This window comes from Triturus cristatus, chromosome 7 (genome assembly GCF_964204655.1).
Source record: "Triturus cristatus chromosome 7, aTriCri1.1, whole genome shotgun sequence".
In the NCBI taxonomy this organism is placed as follows: Eukaryota; Metazoa; Chordata; class Amphibia; order Caudata; family Salamandridae; genus Triturus; species Triturus cristatus.
The window spans coordinates 737344067-737359831 of record NC_140590.1 but is presented as its reverse complement, the minus strand read 5'-3'; the positions used below and the strand labels follow the sequence as shown (position 1 = coordinate 737359831).

The 15765-nt window shown below is 45.4% G+C and overlaps 1 protein-coding gene across 3 annotated transcripts in view; it reads right to left on the bottom strand.

The window, feature by feature from the left end:
• Positions 1–15765, bottom strand: part of RBFOX3 (RNA binding fox-1 homolog 3) — a 2040484-nt gene that overhangs the window by 682672 nt on the left and 1342047 nt on the right. For all 3 annotated transcript variants that reach the window (XM_085617449.1, XM_085617452.1, XM_085617453.1), the window contains one exon: positions 3931–4000. The gene's annotated coding sequence lies outside the window, so the exon portion shown is untranslated. The remainder of the gene's footprint in view (positions 1–3930; positions 4001–15765) is intronic.

Sequence of the window (15765 nt, the reverse complement as noted above, 5' to 3'; positions counted from 1 at the left end):
GTATTCAGTACCGGTGAGTACCAGCCCATTTAAAGCACTGCTTCTCAGTAACAAACAGGTACTTTGGGGATACTGAGTCCCTTCACTTCAATGTTTCCATTTCAAGGACTGTTGATACAGGACTGTCAGAGTTACATACAATTAGAGGTGGGAGAGCCACTGAAATCTATAGCCAGGCTCGAGTCTGAATTCTGGCTCTCGCTCAGCCTGAGGTCCTATTGGAACCTCGAGCCCATACCAAGCCAATGTGGCTTTTGTCTGCCTCTCTCCCCGTACTCTGGATGTGTTGGTGGGGCCGGAGCTGCTTACTTTGGACCTGGGGAACCAGGTTGAGTCTGGGCATCAGCTCAACAATCAACATCCTGTGATTCCGAGCAAATCACTTAATTTCGGCGTCCCTATAAAGAAACAATGTGAATGGTGACTTTGTGTAATATAACGGGTGCTTAAAGCACTAGTAAACCTTTGCGTCGAGTATGTGCTACATAAGAACTGTCGAAAGGTACACAAGAGGTCAAAACTAAGCCTCAACGTAAGTAATGTTACTCTATAACAATCTGGACCACCTACAGGGTCTACATGGCAATTGTCTTGCCTGTTAGTTCACGAAATGTTCATGTTAAAAATTAATCACTTTTAATAAAGAACTTCCCAGTGCAGTACTATAATGTGAGGTATTAATGTCAAACCTTCCCCATGCAAACGAAAAAACCTTTTTTTCATTTTTTTTTAGATTGTATCATACTTTTCTTGTTGTTTGGTCTATGATTTACATAGCAAATATTTGTCATGGCTCGGCTCGTGCACAGGCTCTGAGATTCGAGCCAGACTCTTGGTCGCCCACCCCCCTCATACAATCCGCTAAAGGTCTCATAGCATGGAAGCAATCTCACTTAGCAGAGCGCAGTCCTCCAGAGAGGGCGGGGACTACAGGCGCCCCTTTCCCCTCCACGCGGATGTAACTGGAAGCAGAAGGCTGAGCCCTGACCCCCTTCCAAGTACACATCGGTTCTTCTCGGCTCGGATGAGATGTCGGATCCCAGAGGGTCCCGAGAAGCTGCAGACAGGAGCTGGGGTCGCAGGACAGGAGTCTGCTGTAATTCACCCTGCTCTGTATTAGCTCCTGTCTGTCAGGGTGAAGTGTTCTCCGAGACGCTCCCAGGGCGTCTTTGCAGGGATTAGAGCCTGGCGTTCGTTCTCTTTTCTTTTTAATTGTAGGCTCGCGGGTCCTGGACAAGGCCCGAGTCTGTAGCTTCTGTTCATGAGAGCTGAGGATCGATACCGAGAGGATGCGAGGAGACAAGGCGCGGGTTTCCCATCTGCCCCTTTGCAGCGCTTCAGTTTCCAGTCTTTTTATTTGGTGATGAAACACCCCTTTCCAAACTGGCACAGTTTACAGATGAGGAGTCGAGCCCAGCGATTTATAGGGATTTGCTGAGGAGCACTCAATTTGGTCATGTGATTATGCTGGTAATTAGATTCAGGCTAACTCGTCCCCCCTCAATAATGCAACCACAATTGTGTATATGTTTGTGTTTACGTTATAAGACAAGAGAATAAAAATAAGTAAAAACATGTAACCACTATACCAAACCTCCATTGGCAGACCACATCCCCACTGCTTCTTCACTGTGACTGTTTCTTCACCCGTAAGCCACATATTTACTGTTTGACCGCATCGCCACCACTAAACTAGATCTTTATAGTTAGACTAGATGTCCACCCCTATATCACATCTTCACGGTTAGACTACATTCCTACCACTTGACTGCATCTTCTCTATTATTCCATGTCTTCACCGTTATGCCACATTTTCCTTCCTAGACCATCTTCCCAGTTCTGGCACGGATCTGCACCATTAGATCCCATCTTCACCTTTTTATTGTTTCTTCACAGTCATACTGTATTGTTCTGTCACATTTGTATAGCACTTCACACCACGGAGGAGGCTGCGAAGCGCTCTGGTTTGCATGGGCCCGATGCCCTTGTGGAATATTCTGCTGAAAGGGGGTTGGATGTAGTAGGTGAGAGATGTAATTTGAGGTGCAGGAGCGTCGGAGACATGTTCCAAACAGGGTGGGGCATGCATCGCAGCTCTTTAGTGTGTGCTGATGCAGTGAGTGGGAGGAGAGACGCAGCAACGCATGCCAACTTATAATCATAGTTTAGCCTTGTCGTTGGAAGGTTGAGATGAGTCATGTTTTTAAAGGTTGGAGTTGGGAATCAATAATCCTAGTTCAGGATGGTCGCAAGGTCCAAAGTTTGCTGAGTGTGACTGGACGTAGAAGGAAGCGCCCCCGAACGAGTGCTCTTGAAGGAAAGCACACTGAGCAGTGGGGAAAGTCTTGAGCACAAAGGCGTAATGTCACGACACATTTGCCATTTTTGTTGATGAAAGGGTCGATCAGTGCAAGTGATTGCTCGGTGAGCTAAACACTTGTTATGAATGTAGATCATCTGCATGCTAGGAGCCACTGTAGAGAAATCAAAGTATGCATATTATGGGTCCTCAGTGAAAGGTTAAGCAGCAGTGGCCGTATTTTGGATTCTTTGTATATTACTGAGAATTAGTAGGAGAGCTCCAATATGTCACGCACTGGCGTGGTCCAGGTCCTTCTGTGGAGATCCCAGGTATGGGAAGATTAGACAAAGGTATCTCACCATGTGGAAGAAATGTTTGACCATTGAATGTACTTGTGGCATGAAGGATAGATTGAAGTCCATTATCATCTCAACGTTTTTAACTTGGACTGAGTGTGGTGGAGGGGGATCCACGTTCCTGAGGCATATGGTGCAGGTCTCCATGTTTGATGTGGTTGGTAAACTTGAAATGGCCAATTGATTGTACATTTTTCACCAACTTGAAAGAGTAAAATTCAGATGATCTTCCATGCTTTATCATGATTTGCACGTCATCTGCGTTGTTGCAGCAGCTGAAGTTAAAGGATGAGATGATGTCAGTTAGAGGGCTGAGTTAGATGTTGAGCAGAAGGGGACAATCTCCACCATTAGACCACATCTTTGCTGTTATAACACATCTACATCTGCATCCCAGCTATCCACCACTAAACCAGATCTACGCCATTTAGAGCACATCTTCACCCTTAAACTGCATCTTATCAGTTCTTCACTATTAGAGAACATCTCAATTAGATCCTATCTTTGCCATGATCCACATCTTCCCTCTTAGACCATGTCAGCATGTCACGAAGTGACAGGATACAGCGAGACAGTCGAGGAGAGGGAAGAGGAAGACTATGCGCTTCCCCCTCATGTTTCTCCTCTCCTCTGTTTTCAGCCTCCTCCCCTACCTCGACACCAGCTATTGCCTGGAAGAAGATGGCCCCCTTAAGGAAGACGACTTCCTAGGTTCCGGATGTGCTCACGTCATTGCATCACGAGCATGAATCACAGCGGATTCCGAGAACGCGGACCTTTTGAAACCCCGTGTCTCTGAGAAAGACATCAGCACCACCCCGAGTGACAGGGGAGACCAGAGGTCAGAGAACCAAGAGAGGTGGATTCCTGAGGAGAGAAGCTTGGCTGAGGAGCCCGTACCACGAGAGTCCGACCTTGTGCAGACAGCGTTCTAGGTCGCGGAGCCACTAGTGGAGACGAGAGAGGACCGAAGAAGAGAGCAACACTGTGAACTGACCCGCCACGTTCCCAGAGGAACGTGGCTCTCTCAGGTGCATGGATGCCTTAGGGGCTTCCTGGGTAGACAAACATCAGACGATAGAGAAGTCTGATACTGAGGAAAGAAAAGGCGGGCGGGTTATACGCAGGCACCAGTACTTTGTTTTTTTGGGGGGTAAAAGCCTCTTGTTGTGACGTATGCCTGGTGAAGGTTCGGGTGATATCAGTTATCTCCTCCCCCACTCCCATTCCTTAAAGAGTGATAATAAGAAAAGAAAGGACAAAAAGACTTACCTGAGCCTTTCTTCTTCCCCGAGGGACGATTGTGGCCGGAAGGAACCGGGAGGAGGCTATCCAGAAGACCCTAGGAGAAAGAAAAGACATTGACTCAGACTGTAATACCCGTCAAAAGAAATACAACGAGCATAGAAATCAACAGTCTCTCAGCAAGTTCACTTTGCCATTTCCATAAAGTGCCGCACAGCACCACTAGTTTATATCCCCACCATTAGATCACATCTTCACCATTTTATTATTTCTTCACAGGTCTATAACAGCTACACCATTAGACCACATCTTCACCAATTTATCTTCACGATTAAAAAACGTCTTCATCCCGAAACCAAATGTTCACCTCTAGACCCAGTCTTCTACTATAGACAAAATCTCAACCATTAGCAAACAATTTTCAAAGTAACAACAACCTGGCTTTTTAAATCACATTATCACAAGTAGACCACTTAACTCTTCCATTAGCTCAGTGTGTGTTGCCTTTCTTTCTAACTCTTGCTCTTTGCACAGGTCTTCTCATTCCTCATCACTTGTGTTACAAGTGAGTTGTCAATACCTCTAGGTCTACCCCACACTCTTAGTCCTAAATACATCCCTGTACCACTCAATGTACCTGTACGTCCCTGGACTAGTCCATCTCTTATTCAAACACCTGCTTAACTGTTCTACGCTAACTCTATTGCACAGGCTCCCAATGGCTCCAAAGCTCTTTTTAAGATCGTCCGTGACCTTTCTAACCCGGAGTGCATGAGCAATAGAGTAGCCGCGTCACAAACTCCATGTAATGAAATCGCCTCCTTCTTTCAGGAGAAAATTTCTAACATTGTAAATAATCTGCAGGTCAGTATCCAGGAGGGTCTTGAGGAAATAATTAGCCCGAATGACGGGGATCTGCAAACGACCGCTGTTTTGGACAGCTTTCAGCCACTTTCCCAGGAAGCTTTTGATAACCTGACGGAAAGTGTGTCGTCTGGCTCCCCCCTAGACCCTTTTCCCCATAGAATATGGAAGCGCTATGGCCGAGACACCTTTCCTTTGTTAAGGATGATCTGCAACCAGTCCCTGACGACAGGATCTGTCCCAGACTGTTGGAAATTGGCAGTTGTCACCCCTCTGATAAAAAAGCCAAATTTGAACCCTTCGGTGCCAGCTAACTTCAGGCCCATCTCTCTTTTGCCTTACCCGGTGAAAATACTTGAAAAAACTGTTAGCAAGGCTCTGTCCCAGTTTTTGGAGGAGAACTCCTTGCTTGATAGGGACCAGTTCGGATTCCGACCTGGCCACGGAACTGAAACAGCTCTTATTACCATGCTGGACCACCTTCGTCTGCGTGCAGACAACGGGAATGCCATGATTTTAGTGCTTCTCGATATGTCGGCAGCTTTTGACACAGTGAGCCACCCGGTCCTGTTAGAAAGGCTGAGGCAAATAGGAGTAAAAGGCAAAGTGCTGCAGTGGTTTCAATCCTACCTTGAAGGTAGGCAACAGGTAGTCACTATGGCGCCCTTCTCCTCCTGCAGGTCCCAAGTTGCGCACGGGGTGCCACAGGGATCTGCAATAAGCCCTATTCTTTTTAATATCTACCTGCGTCCCCTGTTCCCGTTAATTAAATCCTTTGCCGTCAGCTTGGTGAACTACGCTGACGACACGCAGCTGGCCTTCTCTCTAGAAGGAGATGAAGCTCTCTCCATGGACCGTTTCCATCAATGCATGCGCCAGACTTCGGAATGGCTCAGAAGGAACTCCCTCCAGTTTAACAGCGGTAAAACTGAGGTGGTCTTCTGTTCGCCATTCAGGATTCTCAAACATCTGCCCTCCGAATTCTGCCTTGCACCGGAGGAAGCACCAATTGCTCCGGTCAGGAAGGTTCGCAATCTTGGGGTGATTATCGATGACGACCTCCAGATGGTATCTCAGGCTAGTAAGACCGCCAATGTCTGCTTTGCCCTGTTGCGACTGCTTCGTGGTATTCTACTTCTGCTCCCTAGGGAGTCACGAGCTACAGTGGTACGCAACACGGTATTAAGCAGGCTCGACTACTGCAATTCCCTCTATCTGGGGGCCCCGCAGTATATCCTCCAAGGACTGCAGAGGATTCAGTCAGCCGCAGCCAAATTAGTGCTTGACAGGCGGCGATGTGCCTCGGCCACCAAAGCACTGCGGGATCTGCACTGGCTTCCAATGAGAGAAAGGGTCGTCTTCAAGTCCCTTTGCATAACTTTCAGAGCAGTACACGGACTGGGACCTGTCCCCTTGCAGGATAAGGTTGTACGCCACCTACCAAGTAGGCAACTTCGCTCTTCAACAGCTGGTCTACTAGTGGTTCCGAGATTCAGGCGCGCCAGGGTAGGAGGAAGAGCCTTCAGCATAGTAGTACCTGGCATGTGGAACAAGCTCCCTGCAAACTTGAGACACTGCAGTTCCTTATTGGAATTTCGCAAGGGACTTAAGACATGGCTATATCCTACAGTTTGACCCAGGTTGGCCCCATGATTCTCTTCTGTCACCTTCTCTATCGCTGATCTTTAGTCATAAGCGCCAGGATGCCCGTAGGGCGACAGCCGCGCTATATAAGTTTCACATCAATCATCAATCAATCACTCCTGCCTAACCCCTGTGTTTCCTCTATTCACCATATTTCATCTCCACCACTGTTGTGCTCAGTCACTTTCTGCCCGTCAGGTCTCTTGAAAATATCTTTCTTTCATTCGGACTCTGACACCGCTCACCTCAATCCACCTTTTGCCTGACATTCCATACTTCTTTTGTTTATTTCATTTATATTATGTGTTTTCCTCATTGTGCGCTACCAACAACTGAACGAAAGGATGAGGTCAGTGCCCACCAACGGAGCAAAGGAAAACCACCATTACCACCCTCACCATCCTAACATCCTGTCTCAATGAACACCAGGCCTCTGCTGAGCGTGCCACCCAAAATGACACACATAAAATACACCTTAACCAATATGGGGCTGTCCCACCATCCAGCAAACAGCATTTCTGAATCCTAACACTCTAGCCATGCACACCTACAGTGGATGCGGGTGAAAAGAAGCATCAAGTTCAAGTCCTCTGCACACGTCAAAGAGCCTTCTTTACAACTGGCCCAACACACATTCAGCACGGTCCAAAAAGTGATGGGTGGAATGGTCACAAGTATCGTCTCTGTGCTGCATTCTGTACCATGGTTTTTAGCTTGTCTGTGCCATTGCAGACAGGGAGCAACCATATGTTAATCATCAGTCTTGGCCCTGCCTCACCAGGGATGGCCCGGAACTAACTGCAAGCAGCAGCGGCTCCTTCGCTGAGGCGGAGGAGCTGCCGCCCCACTGCTCTGCGAGCAGTTTAAAAAGGAAAACTGAAATGATAATAACAAATGTTATCATCATTTCAGTTTTCCGTTTCTGCTTAGGTGCGGGACTGGGCTGGCCGGAGCAGAGGCCAGGGGGAGGAGTGGTGAGCACACTCTAAAGTGCGCATGACTGTTTGGCCGGTCGTCTTGGGCCGGCCAAACAGTCATGTGCACTTCGCATGTTCAGCACCGGCTGTAATGCACAGCCTGGGTGGAGAACAAGCACAGGCTCCAACTCCCTCTCTGAGCACAGAACCGTGGATCTCAGACCAATCAAAACGCCACTGTAAGGCAGCGTTGTGATTGGCTGAGGGAGTCTGGGAGCCTGTGTGATTCCTGATGTCGACTGAGGAGCTGAAGAGGACCGAGAGGCCGCGGCTGGCCCGCCTGGAACCCAGGTGTGTTTTTTAACAACTTTGTTTCATCCCCCCGACTCGCCACCCCTGTTAAATAGCGGCCGCCACTGACTGCAAGGCCAGTTCCCCTCTTCAGACATGAATCCTCCAAGGCAGAATCTGACACTGACACCCATCGAGTTTGCAAACTGAATACAAACTGAAGTTCTTGTGGAAAAATCAACCAACAAGAAAGGATCTTCTTGAACTGGTTGCCCAGTGACCTCGAAAAAATGAACATCTTCACCAGAGCTTCAAGAACAACCGTAACAAACCTTCACGTATCACATCTGTCAAACAATAGGCACTAGACTTCAGTGTCTCTTGTGTCTCTATTCCATCTTTGTCTCATGTAATTCTAAATATTTGTAATCAAGCTTCATTTTTTACACTTTAAACCTCACCCCACCTTTCCTCCTCGTTATGCAGTGTTGATCCCTGCAGCGCTTAGAAGTTGTTTTTGAAGATAGTTGGCACCATACAAATGCATTAATAAAAGGAAGTCCTTAGAAAGCATTTCTCTTATGTTGGGCCGTAGAGCAGTGAACGTCAGAGACAAACTGAAGTTTTCGAAATGATTTTAAAAAAACAATGAGAGAGAAATGCAAGGAGTTTTAGCGTATGAGATATTGCTGAACTAAAGTCTTATTGGCGCCCAGCAAAATGTGACCAGGAAAGCACCAATGACACAGAATGAACCGATTCCAGCAGCTCGGACCACAGAGTGAGAAGGCCTTGTTATGCGGTTTTGTGTTTTTTCACCCTATGGATGACACGGTGGAATACTGATTTTTTGCAGGATGCTGCAAATTCAACACCCACCAGTAACATATAATATTGATTTTGTGCAGCTTGTGCAAATACTAAAAGTTCTGATAAAAAGTCACACTTAAAGTGAATGCACATCTCTAGTTGGCTTGCTATTTATAAAAAAATGACTTTATTTAGTGGCTCTTTGCTGTAGCAGTAAGCCATTGCTATTAATGAAAGGGATACAGACTGTGGGTAGCTGGCCCCTGCTTGGATACTCCAGGGAATGGACGTCGCCGGTGGGCTAAGTGCATGAATGTATTTTTTGGATGAAGCCAAGCAATGCCCTTCGTGAATGGTGGTTTTCCTACTTTGCAGGTGAAGTTTACTCTCCGTATCCCCCAACTTACTGAATGACAAGAGTGAAACCTAGTGCATCAAAAGAGTGGATGTGGTGTTTTTAGAATTCAACATAGGCGTAGAGGTGTCGCTGGAGGCAGGATTGGGGGGAGGCTGGTGTGGACGGTACCTCATCTGTGAATGTCCTGCTGCTTCCCCCCCACCCCAAACCAGCGGGGACAACTGCAGTGGGCAGATACAGACACTCAGCCTTGGAACAGCAATGGGGTTCCTGTTCACATTTCACGTTTGACTTATTCCTTCATTCCCTAAGAGTATTAGCTTTTTCCAGTTTCTGTGGTTTCTTTCATGCAACATATTATTTTTGTAAAAAGAGTCACCCATACGTGTCTGTGTGAGTTTAGGTTGGGGCTGAGTGTTTAAAATGGGTAACGTTGAGAGTTGTGGAGTTTGGGCCAAAAGCAATGAAAATATCTCACAGTGCCTGTCAGTGGGTCACAAAAGGGTTCAGAATATATGCTCATCCAGTCCTTGGCCTCTGCAGAGCACACAGAGCAAGGGTCAGGTATGCCAGTTGTAATTGTGAATATAAATGAAAGTGTTTGAAGGAGGTACATAGCTGTCCAACTATTGACAGGGCAAAAGTTAAAGAAAATACAGTGCTTACAGATGAGTGAACGCGCTATGTGTGGTGGAGTGATGAAGTAACTGAGATGGAAGGAAGTACATGCAGTAGACAGTGAAAAGAGGGTGTTGAAGAGGTATGAGATATGCTGATTGATGTTTCAGAAAGATAGGAGGAGAAAAAGAGTGTACATTTCTAACAAAGCGACTACAGAACAGAGTGGTGTAAAGTGAACAGGAGTGATTGAGTCATAGTAATGTTTAATTCACGGTCTGCATATGTGTATATCTATCTACAAGTATATGTGTGTATCTATCTTGATAGATAGATAGATAGATAGATAGATAGATAGATAGATAGATAGACACACAACCATGTGCACATTCTTCATGGTCATCCATTGCAAGTGCCCCGCCAGTTCATCTGTGGCCCCTTGCGTGCCTCCTCTAAAAAGCACGTCTAGAGATGCCCCTGTGTAGGCGGTAGTCATCCAGGCCTTGATTGGTAAGAGGCGGCTCCTCAGTTGGCGGCGTCAGCATGTTGGTCTTCCTACATTTTTTATCTTTGCTTTTTCATCTTTGTCAGTTTTCTGTTTAGTCACTTGATTCCATAAGTGCTCTATTGCTGACGACTACAATTCTAGATTTGTTTGGGTTGATTTGTATTAGAAGCATAGGATGGAATTGTGGTTGGACGGTTGGTTTGATGCAGGTTTTGTGACTGGCTGATATTAGAGAGAGAGTGAGCTGTTTCGGATGGATTGAGGGACTGATATTTGGTTGGAAGTTAACTGACTAAGACTCGATCTTGCCTCTGCATTTGGATTTCTTGAGGCTTATTCTTGAGTCATTGCCTGTCACTGGACAGGGCCAGTCATTGCTTTTAATTTTCGATTGACAAGAGTGTATATTTGTGGCATTGGATGTGGCTGATTATAATGCCCAACTAACGATGCTGTCTCGGGGCTTGGTTACTTGGGGACATATTTTGTCCACGGATGCTTCTGCATTTGAACTGGTTTGATATTTTTTTGGACCAGCGGCAGCCGGCACAGGTAAGTGCAATGGGGCGGGGCAGGGCGCGGCGGGGGGAAGGCGGCAGTATGGGTATTATTTATTTATTTAATTATACCTATTCCGTCATCTGTCGACTTTTTGTTCACCAGGCCACCCCAGTTTGGTTTTAGCCATATGCAAATCAGTCTTGACCCTGTGCCCCATGGGAACAGTCCAGCCCAAACTGTCAGGCCAGGTCCTTCCTGGACTGGAAACAAGCATCCTAAGACCGGTTTCTGGGTATCTTCCCACATCAGCCAGGCTTGCTTCAATCCAGTGGCACAGTGAGCATGGTACCCACGTTTGGGCACACCCTTACTACTTATGTATATAGCTGGGTCTAAACTGGGGTCACATGGCGAGCAAAATAACGATGGATGACACCCACATCCTTGACTTAGGCTGAGTGTTTGAAAAGTTTCAACACTCCGTCCTTAATTTTTTTAAATCATTTTATTTTGTGATGTTGCTCTATTCACGTAGAAAAAGCATGGAAGATACCAGCTCAATGTATTGTGTGTTCCGTTTCTAAAGCCACAAGGTGAATGCTGTCACTGCAGTGCACGCGCCCGCTGTATACATTCATCTTAGCAATTCCCCTAAGCATTTTTCTGCTCCAACCAAATCTCTGAAGCAAAAACTCATGAGAACAATGCAAGTGTGGGAAAAAACATATGAGAAACCCAATAATTCCTATTCCACAAGATTACATTTGTAACATAAAAAATTCTCACAGGCCTTCTTTGGACAAGAGGCGCCTTTGCTGTGGTTGAGCAGGAAGACGGGTTTTAGGCTGGGAAAGGTTGGGGGCCCACGCATGATTTTTGAGCAGTGCTTGCAAAAGAGAAGGTGGAAATAGCAGTCTCTGGAGATGTGAGTTTGTATTGCTTGCAAGTGCTGCTTTGTACTTTTCAACACCAAGTGACCTCCACTGAAAAACGTCATTTCTCAAACAATGACCTCGCCTGTATGTGGACTCATCACGTGCCCTTCCCATGGTGCATTGAGAGGGGCAAGCTACAGTATTGCCATTCCTTCAAAACTGGCTTTAGATTGATTTACAGAGGATGCCCGAAGAGCGCGCGACTCTATGCCCTTCCAGAACCGAGATGTTGCTGAACTCAATGGGAAGGCTGGGGTTTTCGGTTCTAATATAATACCAGGTAACATGTATATACGATGACGTTACTGAGGGTGAGCCAGACCACGTGATTCGCAGGATTACAACGAATAAAAGGGACATGAGATAAAGAAGAATAGAAGCAGCACTGAGACAACTTTAATCCACTGGCTGAAAAGGTAGAGTTAAGGCCCACAGGTACTAGACTGTTTTACAATCACAGATCCATATATTTGAATATTCAAAGGCCTTGAGACCACAAAACAACAAACCGCAATGTACAACAAGTGCTCTCCAAGACGGAAATGCCCGCTATCCACATCATTGTGCTGTGACATGGACACTACTCCCCTCCCGCCCTTCTTATGATTTGTAGGGCAATGTATCAGTGCTTTGTGACTTCAGGTAACTAAACTGTCAAAGCACGTGTCACTGATTCCCGAAGGGGAAGCCGCCTGTAATGGAAAAGCATCTCGGGGCATCAGGGAGAGCAGGCAGTCCTCCAGAACAACACTGCAGGCCCCGCCCCTACAGAAAACACAGAATGCCGACTTTGTGTTTTGATCGCATCGCTTGTCCTTCAAGGTACAGGTGCTGGAATAAACAAGCTTTTGCAATGCAATAGGTCTAGCATTTCGAGAATTTGAGCTATTGCCATTGTAAATGCCACTGTCTTTTATTTATGTGTTTTGAAAACCTGCAAGCGGTGCCTAAACACGCACTTTGTGCTTATAGTCCTTGCTTATGAACAACAACGCTGGCAGTAAAAGAGGCCCAGTTACTGCCAACCTTGCTTCTCATAAGCAACGACTATAAGTAAAAAGTGCAAATACAATTAGTCGCTTTGAAATGTGACAAAATAATTATTATATTAATTCCACATTATGTTGTACTCTATGTGGAGATGATGAAGGGACATTTATAGAAGGTCTAATATAAATGACATGTGGTAGGTGCAGTACAGCAAGCTGTGGCCAGATGTCCCTAGCGAGCAAGGCACCAGCACTGCTTGTCTAGGTGCAGTAGCACAAGCTGTGGCTCGAGGTTTCTAATGAGCATCATGAACTTTGAAGATATGGTAAATCTACCCTACCCATAATGCATTGCATGCAAGACAGTACGACAAGCACATTCAAATAGCTATGTCCATGTATACAATTAGTAGCTTTGAAATGTGACAAAATAATTATTATATTAATTCCAGATTAAGTTGTACTCTGTGTGGAGCTGATGAAGGTAAATTAATAGAAGGTCTCATATAAATATGAGATGTGCTAGTGAGTAAAGTAACCACTGCCAGCCTTATAGAGGACATAACTTGTGTTCTGTCTATTCTAAGTCTATTGACCAATGAAAAACCACCATTAACAAAGGACAGGGATGGGAGCCCTTTAAAAAAAATGGGGCAGAATGTTTAGTTTAGTTTTTGTTTGCAGTGGAATTATTATATTTGCTTTGCACTATTGCCAATGGTATAAAAAAGCAAAAGTGAAAAACATTGTCATTTTCAACAACACCAGCTCTAACTTTAACAAATTTGAGACCTATTGCATTGGAAATGCAATTGATCTTGCATTTGTTGGAGTTGGAGTTACTGGCATTATAAATACCATTTTTTTATTTATCTAGACATGTTGCAGGGTGCAGTACCATAAGAGGCCAAAAGATGGTACAGTACCCAGCAGAAGATATGGTAAATCCACCCTACCCATAATGCATTGCATGCAAGACAGTCCCATGAGAACATTCAACTAGCTGTGTCAATATACAAAATTAGTAGCTTTGAAATAGGACAAAAGAACTAATTCCCGATTAGGTTCTACTCTGTGTGGAGTTGATGAAGGGAAATTAGTGGACACTCTCATATAAATGTGAGATGTTCTTGTGAGTGACTTTGGACCAAGTGTGTGTCCTGCCGGAAGCCTTTTAAGAAAATAGTTCCTTGGGGCTGTAATTAAGCTCTAGGGAGTAACAACACATGTAACGGGGATGTCCTCAAGAAAGATTACAAGAAGAGACAAGGCGATTACTAAGGAGGGACTACTAAGCCTATTGCCCAATGAAAAGCCACCATTTACAAATGACAGGAGCCAAGTAAAAAGATGGGCGGAAAGTGGGTGGAGTTTTATTCACATATCCTGTATACAGCATGCCTCGAAGAGACAGCGCAAGCGCTGCCTAGGCGAGACCTAAAAAAATAGGCATTCTGTGAATGCAAATGCAAGGATGAAGGTCTGCAGTTCCTCACATGACTCCCTTACTGCATACATTTGCAGCCATTTGCAATGAGTTAGACAATGAGTCCTGCTTCACGCATGTGTACAATGCAGGACTTTTTGAGACTCCTCATGAATGGGGGTTCTGCGCTGCAAAAGAATAGTGCATCAGTCACAGTGCATAACGGAGGCATAGTAGCCGTCGGTGTTAGGATTATAACTAGGGCTCCCGTTTTTATGTATTTTTTTTTCTTAACATTTATGTCTGTATTTATCCATATTTAATTTTGGGCCATTTTATCTGTATTTTTCCATATTTATTTAGTGTTTTGCGGATAAATGAAGTTGTAAATCTGTACATTTCCATATTTGTTTAAATATCATACTTTGATGTATGTCGTGTTTTAGCTATTTAAGCAGCGAAATATTACATAACTATACATCCACAGGTAAATATTAGCATTATACCACAAGTGTATGTTGACATATGTCATTATTTAAAGAAATGTCATCCTGTTTTTAGGTCGAGGGACCGTCCGGTCTGCCGAAGGCAGAACCGGAAGTCCGGAGATTTAATGTTTCCTAGAGTGGCTATTTAGCCCGCCTCTCTTTTTGCTTCTCCTCCATTGGCTGGCTTCCTAAACGGAGGCCAGCCATTGGAGGAGAGAGCCGTCCCTCCAAATAGGCTCCGTCTTTTTCAGATTTGGGGGCGTGTTCCGTGCTGTTCTTTCCACTTTTTAGCCACGCCCTTTCTCAGGCGTGTTTTTCTCTCCTCCAGCCAATGGCAAGAGGAGAGAAAAAGAAACACGCCCCTGAATCTGAAAACGCCGCTGCGTTTCTCCGAGGCATTTCTGCTTCGCCTCGGAGAAAGGCAGTGGTGTGCTTGTTACCTACTCAGGTCCATTCACTCTACCAAACCCTCACTTTTCTGCTCTTGCCCAAGGAACTTTCCAGTTTCAAATTCAGACTAATGCCCCCATCGGCCCAATCCCTTAAATCGCAGCGGCACTCAGTGATCCCTCATGTTTCTGTGGTCCAAAGATTGGATACCTACCCCGCTTCCCGGGGCCATTTTGAAGCTGTAGTAAACTGGCTCTAACACAAACAATCGCCAGTAAAAGGAAAAACCAACGAGACTTCAGACAGCCGCAAGAGCGTCCTACTTCTTGCTCCCAGTAGGCATAAAAAAGGGACTGTCAGAGCCGAGCAACGCCTCCCACCTAGTAGATTGAACTGTATTGTCGATATTTGGCCATTCCAGTTTAGGCTCTCCAGTTGTAGTTTATGAAAGTAAACTGTCGCTTTGCCCGAATGCTGCAAGTAAAAAAATATACGTCCAAATTTGAAAAATGGTGTTCTTTATTGATATAGATCTTCATAATTCTGAAGTCATGGATTTTCCAAGTTTACGCTGTGCGATACTATAAGGAACTGTTATAATAATCATAGAATGTTGTCGTTTAATTTGATTCACAGGAAATTTCCAAAACAAAATACAGATACCTGAACACATTACAACACTCTTGCATATCGCATAGGAAGATGTACGTTTCTTTCCTGGAAAGTTGTTCTTTACAAAAATAAGTATATACTCTCTGTCAAGATGGCTACCAGCTTATCCGCCCGCTTTGTCTCGGTTATCCTTGAACTTCTTTGGCTCCAGATCGGGGTGAAATGTCAGCAGACAGCCACAGTCTGAACACGCAGCTGCTTGATTTTACTATTAAGTAGCTTGGCCCTGTAACAAAATCGGCCGAAAACCGGCCCTGGGACAGAGCTCGGCGGCATCCGAGGGGGCCGGCCGAGCACTTTGCCAGGGCCGGTTGTGGTTCCCAGTCCGGCCCTGTTAAGTAGTGGCCACCCATCACGTACAGCAGGGCAGTCGGTTTCTTAGTTTGTTGGCCACCGTTTTATTTGCTTGGCTCCTGTTATTCTGCTTTGGATCTAATGTTTACCTGCTTCT